This window comes from Leptodactylus fuscus, chromosome 1 (genome assembly GCF_031893055.1).
Source record: "Leptodactylus fuscus isolate aLepFus1 chromosome 1, aLepFus1.hap2, whole genome shotgun sequence".
Lineage (NCBI taxonomy): Eukaryota > Metazoa > Chordata > Amphibia > Anura > Leptodactylidae > Leptodactylus > Leptodactylus fuscus.
This window is the reverse complement of record NC_134265.1, coordinates 311,358,947-311,374,264: the sequence shown is the minus strand read 5'-3', so window position 1 is coordinate 311,374,264 and position 15,318 is coordinate 311,358,947.

The window sequence follows — 15,318 nt, the reverse complement described above, 5'->3', positions numbered from 1 at the left end:
TCTCTTCGCACGTCAGCAGAGCGCTGTGCGCGCTCCGCCTCCCAGGCTAGTGTGACTGATACTGGGAGAAGGCGGGGCTTGATGCACTCACGTCTCCCTGCCCTGTACCCGCTCACACTCTCCTGGCATGCGAAGAGAGAGAGGAGAGAACAACGGCAGCGGTTCTGTGCAGGTAAGTTGGTTGAGCGATCGGGATCGGAATTACTTTCCCGATCTTTTTTAGGCGAGATCGGAACCCGATCTTTTCCGATACTGATCGCTCAACCCTAGTAGTGGCCCTATAAGAATTGCCCAGTTTTGCACTCGTGTATTTTGTATGTCGTGTGTGTGAGTGTCTCTGCCTGCGACTTCGTCTGCGTGTTGTTGGCATTGATGATCCGCCTATATTCAGCAAATTGCTGCCATCGATGGTTTGCGTGCTCTGGCATTTCGGCAGCTCTTAAGCTGTCCTGCTGATGAACTTGTTCCTTACACCGTGCCTGTGATTGTTCTGGCATCTCAGCAGCTCACTGGGACTCCATATAATGAGTATGTTGTTGGCGTCGATGATCTGCCTGCTCCGGCGTTTCGGCAGCTGTTAAGTTGGCCTGCCACTGAACTTATTCCTCGCACAGTGCCTGTGATTGTTCCGGCATCTCAGCAGCTTGCTGGGACGCCATATAATGAGCATGCTATTAGCGCCGATGATCCCTGTCAGCTCCACTTGAGGAGAGCTCTGTGACTTCTGGCTCCTTCATAGCTATCGTTGTTTTAGAATTTTGCAAAAAAATTAAATTCTCTTTTTCCCGGCATGTTTAAAAGTAGCAAACTGCCAATTTGGATTAAAGGTGTTTCCCATCCAGTGTGTCATCATGTTGCCTGGAGCAGATCAGATAATATGCAAATGTGTGTACAGAATTCACTGAAGGTTAGTGTGTGTTTAACATTTTCACATTTATAATATTAGTAGGATACATCCTTCTTTGAATTGATAAATTAGCCATGTGGCCTGTTTGAGGAAAGCACCCTACACCCTTGCAACAATAATGTAGCCATTCTGGCTTAAAAGAGCACTCCAAATAGTGTCTTATGTTGTTTCTGTAGCTCCTATGGAAATTAAAAAGACTTATGGAAACAGTGTAGCACAGCGAACTACACTGTAACTCAGGCGTTTAGGATATAACATAGCTTTCTGTGCTATGCTGTTTCAATAACAACTTCAGTTTCAATTGAAAGGAGTGGAAGACAGAAGTTCGGCTGTTTTTGTACTCTCATCGACCCCAGAGATTTAAATTTCAATCTAAAGCTAGCCATAGCCATCAGATATTGGACAGACATCATGCACTCACCCGATCAGGGTTTGCATTGCTGGTACGGACAATCCCACAATCAACATTAAGCCACTAATCTTCCCCATCAAAAATTTCAAAAATTTCAAAAATAATCGGTAAAAAGATTGTGCTCACACCCGAATTGGTTCTGCTGTCAAAACCTTCCTCAAGCTTCACTCCTTCCAAACATGACCTATCCACCCACCTACTAGAAGCAGCTAAATCATTGATACCCCTTTACTGGCTGCAATCCTCATCCCCGCCCATTTCAGTATGGCTAGAAAAAGTCCATCAAATAGCGAGATATGAGGAGCTAATCAGTTGGAAACTTAGATCCAGAGATTCATACCTTAAAATCTGGTCCCCCTGGTGGTCCACCTGTGATACTCTCACCTAATTATCTGTTCTACAACTAACCCCTTCATTTGCAATCTTTACCTTCGTAATGTATTATCAACCGTACTTTAATCCCTGACCCTTCCCCGTAATGCCCTGTATAATGTTCATATACTTGCCTATCTTACATATGATGCCAATTTATTTCTTATCTCTATGATTATTATCTAAATACGTATATTTGTACCTATTTTCAGTAGATCTTTCAATTTACTTGTTGTAATTGAATTGATTGTTGGTGCACTGTTTCTATCACTTATATGTACTACCTTATTGTAACTACCATTTCTGTGAACTTAATTTGTATTATAATTTGTAAAAATCTTTAATAAAATCAGAATTTACAAAAAAAAAAAAAAAAATCTTCCCCATCAGGGAGCCATTTAGTTGTTAAAAGTAAAATGCAGTGATTCTGTGTAAGTTGGTTGATGATTGTCTAAAAGTGGCCAATAATGCCAAGTAGTGATACTTTCAGATGACAGCTAAAAATATTCGTCATGATCAATCTGTTTTTTGAAGAAAAGAGGACCTTTCACATCCTCATAGATGTGCGGTATTGTATACCGCTAGAAAACTGACAGTGCACTGAATGCACATATATGGGTGCTGTTAGTTTCATCACCAATGTCCCCTCAATGTCAGAAGGGTGGGCCTTAAAGGGGTTGTCCCATCACAAGGATCCTATCTATACTGCTTATTAATGTGAATGTAAGACTTTTCCTAAATACATTGCTTCAGCAAAACTGCTTTGTTTGTCCACTATCTCACTTTATTCATTTTTTTGTGGCCACAGCCCTGACCTAGCTGCTCCTGAGTCAAGTGATGTGTCAGCCTGCTCTGAGGGGGGAGGGAGGAGGGGCTAAGTGCACGGGAGCGAGCCTGGAGGGGGGGGTAGTTTACCCTTTGGGGGAAGGGGCCGCCAATACAGGGTTAGACGCCGGCACAAGTGAAGCCAGCAACATCGCTATGCTTCTGTCCTGCATGAAGCAAGCAGCGGCAGAAGCGATGCTGCTATTCCGGGGGGGGGGGGGGGGGGGCGGAGGAGCGGAATAACAGCATCGCCTCTGCCGCTGCTTGCTTCATGCAGGGCAGAAGCATAGCGATGTTGCTGGCTTCACCTGTGCCGGCGTCTAACTCCCCGGCATCCGCTGTAATAGGCGGATGCTGGGGACTGTTAGACGCCGGCACAGGCACATCGCTATGCTTCTGCCCTGCATGAAGACAGCAGCGGCAGAAGCGATGCTGTTCCGCTCCGCTCCGGGGTCACATATGCAAAGCCAAGCGGCGAGATGCCGCCGGCCCTGCGTGCACACTCATACACCAGTCTAACCTTCACAATGCGAATACAGACCCGCAGGGTGTCGGGTCTGTATTTGCATTGTGAAGGGTAGACTGGTGTATGAGCGCGCACGCAGGGCCGGCGGCATCTCGCCGCTTGGCTTTGCATATGTGACCCCGCTCACCAATGACGAAACAAAGCCGGAAGACAGAAGATTTTAGAGGAACGAAGATGGGTGAGTATGCGACGTGGGAATACCCCTTTAATGCTCAGCATGATTTTGCGGCAGTAAGGAACCCCCCTTCCTGCTATCAGTACAAGGTTTTTGTAGAGTGCTGTCATGGGGGGTGTTCCTTACCGCCCTGCACTGAGCAGTAAGACCCACCATTCTAACAGTGGCCAGATATGGGTGCTTATATCCCTAGCACTGGGCGCATATCAATGTGCTGATCTCAGTGCAGTATTAGTTTGCTAGCAGTATACAGTATAATACCGTTGTGCCGGAGGATAGGCAAAACCTTCATGTTTGGTTTTGTTTTAGGTTGGGTGGCTCAGGTCCCTGATTCGTTTTTTTTTTTTCACCTCACTGGGGCCTCAACCTATTATAGTCTGGGGTCTAAAGAGTATAATAATTTGCCACAATACATGCCTCAGCGGCCATGTTAGCTCGCCTAGGATGAATTTGTCTGTTATAAATGTAAACAGACATGACTGAAGAAAGCGTTCATCGTGTTGTCTACATTAGAGTCAATACCATTGCTCTCATCCTATGACAGGTGACAGCCACAGACCCCAATAACAGTAGTGTGAATATACCCTTACCTGTATTACATGACATTGAGAATTCCTTGCAGTCAACTGTAGAACCATTTTAGTAGTTAAAAAGATTATCAGTATAACCCAATTAGTGGATTGCTTTAAGCAGGAAATCTTTTGTGTGAAAGGTGAATGAGCTAAAAGCATTCAAGCACTGTGTTACACTCAGGTAGTGACATGACAGTTGAATAATATATGATAATTCTGTGCTTTTACTAAACTGGAGTGTATTGTTTGCTTTTACTATTATAATGTCATTTTAATAATGACCAGGCCCTTTTCTTCCTTATGGATATAGTTACTGTATATAGTGCAAACATGCTGCAGAATTTCCTCAGGTTGAATTCTGCAGGTAAAACCCGAGGCAATAATTGACATGCTGTCACTTTGTGCTGCAGGTTTTTTGTCGCAACTTGCAAATGCGACTTCTTTAATCTCATCCACAGTGCTGGCTATTGCAGACTATAGTGGGTTTTAGTCACCGAAGAGTTTGCTGTGGCCAGACCACTGAGACCGTACGAGGAATGGCTCCAGCCTAAAGTCTGCAGCATTTTTTACTTATCCACTGGATAGCTTAGCCTAAGGCCCCACAGGACGGAAATGCAGCGCTAAAGGAACAACTGCGACATGAACGCATTGTGGTTCTTCCCGCAACACTTTGAACAGAAAGTTCACTGAGTTTTTCTCCGTGGACTTTCTGTTACAATTATATCTATGAGGAAGCCGTCGTCGTTTCCGTAGATGTAATTGACGCGCTGCAATTTTCAAAACCGCAACGGTTTTGGAAATCACAACGTGTCCATGCTGCGATATTTTCCGCAAAGTGGGGATAGGATTTGCATGAATCCCATCCACTTTGCAAGTACTGTAAAATGCTGCGATTTTACCCGCAGCGTTTCCGCCACAGGCAAATCATGGCGTTTGCAGCCTGTGGGGCCCCGGTCTTATAGATGTTAGATAGGTTGGACCCCTGATCCTCTGCCAGTGCTGAAGCAGTCGATCATGCTCCCTACTGCTTTATTCAAAGTATAGGTCCACTAACAAAAATAACCAAGAACAGTGTTTGCCAGTACAATTGGCTTTGAATTGAATGGAAGGGCATATGGTCATTTTCTGAGCCATTCAAAGTTTATAGGGGTTTTTCTGGGAAAAAAAAATGTTTTGTTCTTTTTAAATGTCTGTTAGTGCTATTAATCGGTTAATAAATGCATCCATATACCTTTAGCCATGTTCTGAGTGATTTCTGGGTGTCTCTGGGGGCTTCTAGTATCTTCTGCATTTGTTTACCTGGTTCAGCTTCCTGCTATGTAACTTCCACACTAACCCCTCTCACCTTCCTCTCTCCCTTCCTTCCTCCTTCCTCTCTCCCTCCATCCCATACACCCCCTCCTTGTCTCTCTAGGTATTCTGTACCTACTCATCCCATCCCCCAAACGATATTATATACTTACCCTCCACGCTTCTTCCTGTGAGACAGCTCCTCCTCCTTCTCTGCAGCTATGATCCACCTCTACTGTGCATGCGCGGATGCGCAGTAGAGGTGGATTATCATCAGCAGTACATAGAGCAGTGGTTGGAGAAGAGCACACAGACAGAATTGGTAAAGGAGGAGGAGCCATCTCACAGGAAGAGGCGTGGAGGGTAAGTATAATGGGGTTGATGGGGGAAGAATAGTAGTGACAATCTGTTTCCGGAAGTGGGGAAACGGATTGTCACCGGATAATCAGAAAATGTCCCTGGGGCGGTCACATTTGGGTTATTATACATTTTTGATTAATTATGTTATTTAGAAAGTAGGAGGGGGAGGGTGTTTACATTAGTGTAGGGATTTCCAGTTATCCCAGACCACCCCTTGTTCTCTTCAGTCTGGATATGCTGGTATTTGTTTCTATAAATCATACTTGTCATGTCTTTTATATAAATGGAACACAGCCTAACTCATGGCTTCCAAATGATTTGAATTCTTATAAAGCTTGTCCTTGTAAGGTTTTCTCAGAAATAGTCTTTAAAACTTGTGAATATTGTGATTCTTATGTGCAGACCAATATAGTCCCCAAGAAGCACAGGATAGAGAACACAGTATGTACCAGACAATTGAGAAAAGAAACATTTTACATAATACTACGCTTGAAGGAATTGCCATATAGGACGATTCAGAAGTAGAAAACCTAATTATATAAATAAACAGTTTTTATGTAATCTACCGTTATGTAACTGTGAGAGGGAAGCAACAGACAGAGATACAAGTTGAAACCAGATTTCAGCACAGTTATGTAAACTGATAGATTTCATCCTCCCATAAAAAAGCTTTTTAACTAAAATTGATACTTGCAAGGGGGTTTTACTGTGCAATTGGCTTTTTAAGTGTATTTATCAACTTAAAGGGGCTGTCCAGGATAATTAATTTTCTAATCTAAGCTAACCCCCATCTTCTAAATTACTTAGGTTACAAAAAATCTATATTTACCGAGATCCCTGGTGCGGTCATGTGCCTGCCGCAGGCACAGATTCCGAATTTCTTGTGATGATCTTTTACCAGAAGGGGGGAAACCCCAGGGAGATATCCAATCGTCATATTTGGCGTCAGGAAATAATTTTTGGCCCCCCCTGAGGTGTATCACTCTGGGGGGTTTGTTTCGCCTTCCTCTGGATCTTCGGGTCCAGTGGTTGTCATCTCAGGACAATGGAGGACTGGTCAAAGTGAGCAGAAAAAGTTCTCAGTCACTGTGACCATTATTTAATTTAAAGGGCCAGTAATAATTTAATTACAATGTTGCCAATTCAATAAAAAAATAAAAATAAAATCTTCATTGTGGTGTGTCTTTTTTTTCTAGATTGCTCCTTACATAATGAAATTGATGACTGTCGCTCACTACTCCAAAACAAAATGTCCGGCACACACAGAGATATATATATATATATATATATATATATATATATATATATATATACTGTATATATATATATATATATATATATATATATATATATATATATAGTGGCGGCCAAAAAAACCACACCATTTCACAAAATGCAATGATTGTAGCGAAAATGATTTCTTGGATTTCTTGTCTTTTTCCATTTCTATCCTATAAAACTCTGTATACAGATCAGGGCAGATCACTCATACAATGAAAACTCCTGTCATAGGTTACATTGCAAAAATCATAGGGTATAGTGTTATAGGATTTGGTATTTCTGATGGGGGGGCAATAACAGTGTATGAGTCCTTACTTCAGTTAAGAAAAGCAACACAATACAGACAGAGGGCCTTGCATAAAAATAGGAAACAGACCATGGGGACAAACCTTGGAAAGGGGGGCCACTAAGCAATGCCTGCTTTACCAGACAGTAGCACAGAGTAACAAATGGGTATATCTTAAAGGGGTTTTCTGGGTACAATTAGTTGTTTTGTTTTTTATAAAGGTCTGAGAGTGCTGGTAATGGGTTATTAAATACACCCATATACCTTTAACAGGGTTTGGAGTGATTTCTGGGTGTCTCTGGTTGCTGCTCCTCTGTGTTTGTTTACATGCTGTAGCTTCCTGCTGTACAGACTTCCTGTGAAGCTGCTGCACTAGTTACCTCTCACTCACCCCCTCCTCTCTCACTCCTACAGTCCCCCTCCCTGTCTCTCATTAGAATAGCGATCCCGCCTATTACTAACCCCTCCCACCCTCCCATGTCTTTCTTTAGAATAGCGATCTCGCCCATTACTAGACCCGCCCACTCTCCCTCCTGTCTCTCTAGCTAAGCTATTCGCTCTATACCAGAAGAAAGGAAGAGGGGGTGGTGCCGTTCCCCGAACACAGGAAGGCTAGTAAATATTTCAGGGGATAGGGGAGGGGGAAGAGTGATGATGATGTTTCATTTCGGAAGCGGTGAAACGGACTTTATGAGAAAGTGTCCCTGGAGTGGTCACATGACTGCTTCAGGGATATGCATACCTCCCAACCGTCCTGAATTCTGCGGGACATTTACGAATTCGGTGTCCTGTCCTGCGGTCCCGGTCGGCGGGAGGTATGTCCCGGTTTCAACTCAGATCTGCGTCCGAAGGAGGATTATACTGTGTGGGGGCACATGAAAAATGAATGAGAATGGGCGGAGTCAACATAAAAGTGGGTGGAGCTAAATTTGTGCACGCCACACATTTTGTCCCTCTTTCAGTTCTTCAAAAGTTGGGAGGTATGGGGATATGGGTAATTATAGATTTTTTTTAATTGACGTAAATTAGAACTTAGGCAGGGGGAGGGAGTTTAGTTTAGGGGTTAATTTTAGTTTATCCTGGACAACCCCTTTAAGACAGTATATGTAAAAGAAATAGTTGGAATAATTTGTTCCAAATGTATTAAAAGGTGGCACATCTAAAACCATCTGAGAATCACATGTTTGCCTGCTACGAGCAAACACATGGTGCTGAGCTTGCAGTACCGTATTTCATCTTCACACAATTACAGTACATATTGTACCTCCCAAACAGCCGGATTCAACAGGACAGTCTTGTATTCCAAAGAGAACGCAGATGAGTTGAAAACGGGAATGCTATGAATGAATAGTTGAATACAAGAATGGTAAAGAAGGAAGCCGCTGCCATTAAATTGTGGGGGCAGTTGGAGGAGAACTTTAAACTGTGAGGGTAACTGTAAGGGGACATTAAACTGTGGGGAGCAGCAGGAGCACAACATTAAACTGTGGGGGCAGCTGGAGGGGGACAATAAACTGTGGAGGTAGCTGGGGGGAAACATTAAACCGTGGGGGATATTAAAATTATGTATGAACTGCTTGCTGCAATTGCCTCATTTAGTTGTTTTTAATCATTGTTTTCTAATGGCGCTATTTAATATTTCCCATGATATATTGAAAAATAATTTTAAAAAAATTGAATAATAAAAAAATCTTTTGACACCCTAAACATTTTTATATTTCCAATCACGTGGCTTTGTACATTGATGGTGTTATGGTCATGTTATGACACCAGCATGGCCCACATGACTCCCAATAAACAGGCCTCAGCATCCCTGATGTGACTCAGGAGGCCGGAAGAGGTCCAAAGAGGTCATGGACCTGCACCGATGCCCAGGGGAGCAGAGTAACACTATGCCGCCGATAATTATACTCTGAGCTCCCTTTATGGGAGCAGATGCTACATCAAGAAGTAACAATTACATAATTTCAAGAATCATTTGTGGCACCATGTCTCTGCCTGCTAGTTCAGAACTGAAGAATTTGCTTTTTAAAAAATGACACCAAAATACCATGACACAGTATGGATCAGGAGGGCAACAGGGTGGCTCAGTGTTTAGCACTGCAGCCTTGCAGCGCTGGAGTTCAAATCCTTCCAGGAACAACATCTGCAAGGAGTTTGTACGTTCTCCCCGTATTTGCATGGATTTCCTCCCATACTCCAAAGACATCCTGATACAGAAAAATGTACGTTGTGAGCCCTATATAGGACTCACAATCTACATAAAAAAACTGTATGGTGCAGGTTTCAATAAATATAACAGAGCAGGCTGCTTGAGATGTTTGGCTAAGTGGTGGCGGTGGTAGCTTTCGCAACATCAGTGGCAGAACAATATATAATAGAGTCTCACAAAGCAGTCTGTAGGACATGATGTCAAACTATGTATGGGTATTAGGCAGCATCACTGGTGGTGGTCTCTCAAAAACTGCAGCTTGCTGGGTATACAGCCTATCCTAATAATAAGCCAATTTTGCCTCCCTGGGAGGCAGGAAAAATTCCTCCATTTTGGGTTTCTAGAGAGGGTCTAAAATCACCGCAATCCAATACTTATCATTTGCATCATGCTAAAATTATGCTTGTCACTATGTTTGCAATGAAGCATGTAGCCTGCCAGGTTTGTAAGTGTGTACAAGGGGCCTGCCATAATTTGTCTTCTTTGTCAGTCTGGCCATCATCATCATGTTGAAAGAAATGAGGGTCAGCCACATATCCTGGCTGTGAAATATCAAGGCCCCCTCTACATCCAAAGGAAAGTATTCTTCCTCCACCATCAGTCCCTGCTGCAGTTGGTGGCCTCCTCATAGGGTTTAAAAAAGCCAGACACTTCCATCATGAGTCTCCAATGGCTTATTTAAAAATAACACATTGTCTCTGTGATTGCTTGCATAAAGCAATCATTTACCGCCTTGCACCGGCAGTGCAGAGTGAATAATAAATAAAAAATAATAAATAAATCTGCAAAAACAAAAAGTGCCCCTTTGCCATATAAAATGCTTTACTATAAATTGCTGTATCCGTAACAACCTGTGGAATAAATAAAAGCCTTATTTAACCTGCATCGTGAACCCTGTAAAAAAAAAAAAACAAAACAGAAATTATGATTTTTAGCCATCTTAGTCCACGAAAAATGGAACACAGTGATCAAAAATTTTCAGGTACCCCAAAATGTTACCATTAAAAAGTACATTTCATCCTGCAAAAACAAGCCATCAACCAGCTCAGTAGACTTATAAATAAAAGTGTTACACCTCTCAGAAAATGGCAATGCAAAAATAATTGATTTTTTTTTTTAACCACATTTAGTTTTATTCTGTAAAACATAAGTTAGGTATCATCAGAATTGTACCGACCCACAGAATAACAATAACATGTAACTTATGCTGTGTGGTGAATGACGAAAAATTTTGAAAATCAATGCTAGAACTGATATTTTTATGTTTTTATTTAATCTCTCCCCAAAAAGTTACTAAAATTTAGACAATAAGTTTAGAGTTACCCCCAAATTATGTAATTAAAAAGTGCATCTCATCCTACACAAAAACAAGCCCTCACATGGCTACATCACCAGAAAAATAATTATTTTTTTTTTAGCTTATACAATGCGACAATAAAGAAAAAACAACAAACAAAAACAAAAATCCACATACATCAGAGTACACCTCAAGGATACAGTGTGCAAGAAAAAAGACACCAGAACTGACCCCCAGAATGTCCCCCCCAACCCTAGGAGATACCCAATGTATGTTGCACAGCTTACGAATTGCATTCTCACCATCCACTATGCATTCACATTCGGGAAAACTTTTGCTCACTACAGCCCTTGATAAATTCTTTAAGGGGTGCAGTTTTCAAAATGAGGTCCATTCCTAGGTGATTCCATTTTACAGGAAACTTAGAAATCCCCTGACGTGACCGCATTTTGGAAACTGCACCCTTAGGCTGCATTCACACAGAGTAACACGTCGCTCATTCTGACACGTAAACACATGTCAGAGTGAGCACAGTAAAACAGAATCCCATTAGAGGGTGCTCCTTCCCTGCTCTTGGCCTTGGATGCCGAAAAGGCTTTCAACAGGGTCCACTGGAGCTATCTTGATAGTATTTTGGATAGATTCGGTGTGGGCCCTGTCTTTAAGTCTGCTATTTTTGATCTTTACTCCTGTCCTTCAGCCCACGTGCTCTCCTCAGGTTTCCTATCCGATCCCTTCCTGATCTCGAATGGGACCTGTCAGGGCTGCCCCCTGTCCCCCATTATATTTGCCTTAGTAATGGAGCCCCTGGCGGGGTCCATTCGAGCAGACGTTGATATTGAGGGTATTGTTGTGGCCTGTCAGCAACACAAAATTGGTCTATATGCCGATGATGTCATTTTGGCCCTGTCTTCCCCTAGTTCCTCCCTAAGTGCGGCTACTGCCGCTCTTGAGAACTGTGATAGGGTCTCCTACTACAGAGTTAATCCTTCCAAGTCCCAAATTTTGCCCATAATTATCGTGCCCTTCCTGCGGCGTGATCTTAGCCTCAGATTCCCTTATCAGTGGAATGATTTCAGTATCACTTACCTTGGCATCTCCTTGACGGCCCCGAGTTCTGATCTGTTTTCTGCCAATTAAATCCCTCTTCTGACCAAGGTATCCAACCTCCTGACTGCTTTCTCTAAGCCTATGTTGTCCTGGGCGAACAGAATTTCTATCGTTAAAATGATGGCTTTGCCCTTCAGGGCTCGTTCACATCTGCGCCCGGTCTCCGTTCTGCAGGTTTCTGTTTCCTGCACAAAACAGAGGCAGGAGACGGAAACCTGCTGGCATGTTTCAAACCCATTCATGAATGGGTTTGAAAGATGTCCAGCCGTGAGCGCCGGTGAGCGTTTTTTTAAACAGTACTCTGTGTCCGATTTAAAAAAAATGGTTTCATGGCGGACAGCATAAAATGCTCATCACCGCTCACGGCCAGACCTGCTCTGACAGGTTTCCATCTTCTGCATGCAGAAGACGGAAACCACAGAACGGAGACCGAACGCTAGTGTGAACCTAGCGTAATTCTGTATTTGTTTTATACAGTCGCTATTCCCTCCCTAATTCGTACTTATGTAAGCTCCAGCGCGTTCTCTCTAATTTTATATGGGAGGGTAAGAAATCTAGGGTCCGCTTCAAGGTTGTGTCTAGGCCATGGGCTAGCGGGGGTGCCGGTATCCCAGATGTTAAGAAATATTTTATGGCGTTGGTCTTGGAACAACTTAAGGTGGGCTGGGATGAGACTCCCAAATGGCGTTGGGCTGAATTAGAAGAATGTTTGTTAGATGCCCCACTCCTAAGTATGCAGCGCCGTAAGGACCTTGGTCCCTCACCTGTACAACCCCCCCCCCCCGGTCAGCATTAAGGCCTCCATGGTGGCCTGGCGCTATTTTTCTGTCCCATACTTCTAGGGAAGACCTGGCTCCCCTGAGAAAGTTACCGCTACTCTATGTGACCGCCTTCCTCCCCCAGCTGAGACTCCGTGGTTGGGTTTCTAAGGGTATTCGTAAAATCGCCCACTTGTACTCTGAAGAGGGTATTAAATCCTTTTCCTTGTTACAGGATGAATTCCACCTCTCTAAAACCGACTTTTTCAAATATTTGCAATTGCGGCACCTTCTTCAGACCCACGAACCCTCAACACTTATTTTTCCTAGAATAGCTTTGGATTTGGACTTACGCCTGTAAAAGGTGGGACCTCCGCATTCTATAATTTTCTGTCCCCGCTGGGCAGGTTAAACCCTTTCACCTGCTCTGCTGGGAAGCAGATCTCGACAGACCCATCTCCTTGACGGAATGGTATGAGGCTAGTGGGTTTGTCTCCAGGGGGGCGCTACTTTGGGAGACGGCCCTAAAGATAATGCTGTGCTGGTACAGGACTCCTAGTCAACTGGCGCTTGTAGACCCTTCCTTTTCAAGGCTGTGCTGGAGGGGGTGCGGTGGCGTGGGTTCGTTTATGCATTTATGGTGGGACTGTCCTCCGATCTTAGTGTTTTGGGTGGCAGTGTTTTGCTTCATGTCCTCCATTGCTGGCCTTGTCATACATCCTTCCCCCAGCCTAGCTCTTTGTTTTCTACACATTGGCCTTTTCCCTTCAGGCACGCAGGTAGTATTGGGATAAATAGTGCTGCCAGCTCGATCTATGATTGCCCGTCAATGGAAGTCTGCACTTTGCCTGACCATTAGTGAACTGATCCAACATGTTGACCTGGCCTTCACCCTAGAGCACATGCTAGCCAGTAAAAACCACTCTATCCTTAGTTTTCGTTCCAAGTGGTCTCTCTGGTCCTCTCACATGGAAACTAGGAATTTACCCTCCCTCTCTCAGCCCCATACCGTCCCTGCTTCGGCTCCTTGACTGTCCACTAGTGTTGGCCGGTATTCTGTCTCTCTCTCTGATGTGCCTGATGGCTATTACATGTTTGCCCTGTGGTGACCTAACACATTTTGCCTCTGATTCACGCAGCTCTGAAATTTATCCAGGTATATTGTTCTTGGTCTGGTTGTGAATTTGTTGTTTTTCTGTGTTTTTTTTTCCTTCCCCCTTTCTTCCTTGCTCCCTCTCCCTTCTCCTTCCCACCGTCTTCGACTTCACCCACTTACTCTTCTACACCTGCGTTTAACATGCAATTGCGTATTTCATATACGTATGTCTTGTTTATGACTTTGATTTGTAGTGGGGACACTGTTTTTTCCGCTCCCCCCCATCATTACTCAGTGTTGTATTGGTTCTTTTTTTCCCCCCTTCTGTATATATTGTAAAACCTTCTTTTTCTCTTAATAAAAATCAGATTTAAAATAAATAAAACAGAATCCCATTGACTTCAATGGGTTCGGTCATACGCGCGTTACCCATTGAACTCAATGGGAGGCTTTTTTACCTATTGCTTTCAATGTGATACGCGCGTTTCACATTGAAAGCAATAGGTAAAAAAAGCCTCCCATTGAGTTCAATGGGTAGCGCGCGTTAGACTGAACCCATTGAAGTCAATGGGATTCTGTTTTACTGTGCTCCCTCTGACACATGTTTACGTGTCAAAATGAGCGGCACGTTACTCCATGTGAAAGCAGCCTTAAGAGAATTTATGTTGGAGTGTAGTGAGCAGAGACATACCTCGAAGCTCCAGGGCCCCAAAGCAGAATTTATAATGGAGCCCACAACCAACAACGTGCTATCTATAATACCAGTGTCTTCTCATATTGTAAGTCTTTGGGCCCCCTGAGGCTCCAGGGCCAAGTAGAGATAGTACTTTCCTGGGGGATACTAACAGTCAGTCTGTCTCTCTGATCTAAAATTAATCTTAATCTTGATCTTAATGATAGGCCATTAATTTTAAATGGGAGATACTAGAGATGAGCGAACACTGTTCGGAACAGCCGTTCCGAAGAGCACACTCCCATAGAAAAGAATGGACGTAGCTGGCGTGCGGGGGGTTAAGCGACCGGCCGCTGGCAAAGTGTACATGCCAGCTGCTTCCATCCATTTCTATGGGAGCGTGCTGTTCGGAACGGCTGTTCCGAACAGTGTTCGATCATCTCTAGTAGATACCCCCTTTTAAAGGATATTCCAGTTTCTTTGTATTTATGACCAATCCTCAGGTTAGTTCATCAATAAGAGATCAGTGGAGTTCATCATCTGGCACCTACTGATCAGCTGTTTGAAGAGGCCACAACACTTGTGTGAGCCCCGTATCAGTATCTGTTTTGTAGCTACTGTGCAATGTACACACAGCCTGTAATAACATTGCACGAGTGCTATAAAGTAGACATTGTGCAATGTAAATAATGAAGGGGTCACAGTGCTCACATAGGTGCCGTGGCCTCTTCAAACAGCTGATCAGCAAAGGTCCAAGGTTTTGGGCCCCTACAGACCTCTGGTTGATGATCTGGTCTGAGGTCCATCACACAACTTTTACATTTGGCACTTTCAGTTAAAAAGAATGGACACCTGATGGACCCCATAATAGTCAACTGAGTCCGAGAGGTTCTGTCTGCTATTTTAGTGGTCCTTTTGTCCATTGCTCTTGTCCTCCAATGGGCCAGAACAACAGACACCCAGTACTAGTGTGAGACGGGTGTTCAGAACCCCAGTCTTAATAAATTCCTCCCATTGTTCTGTGAATGGTCACAATATACAGAAAGGGATTTTCGACTTTATGTTTTTACCATTAGAAATCACACTAAATAAATGAATTTTTGTAGAATATTTGGCATACAATGATAATCAATTTTGGAATACATCAATAGAATGTACTCAAAATG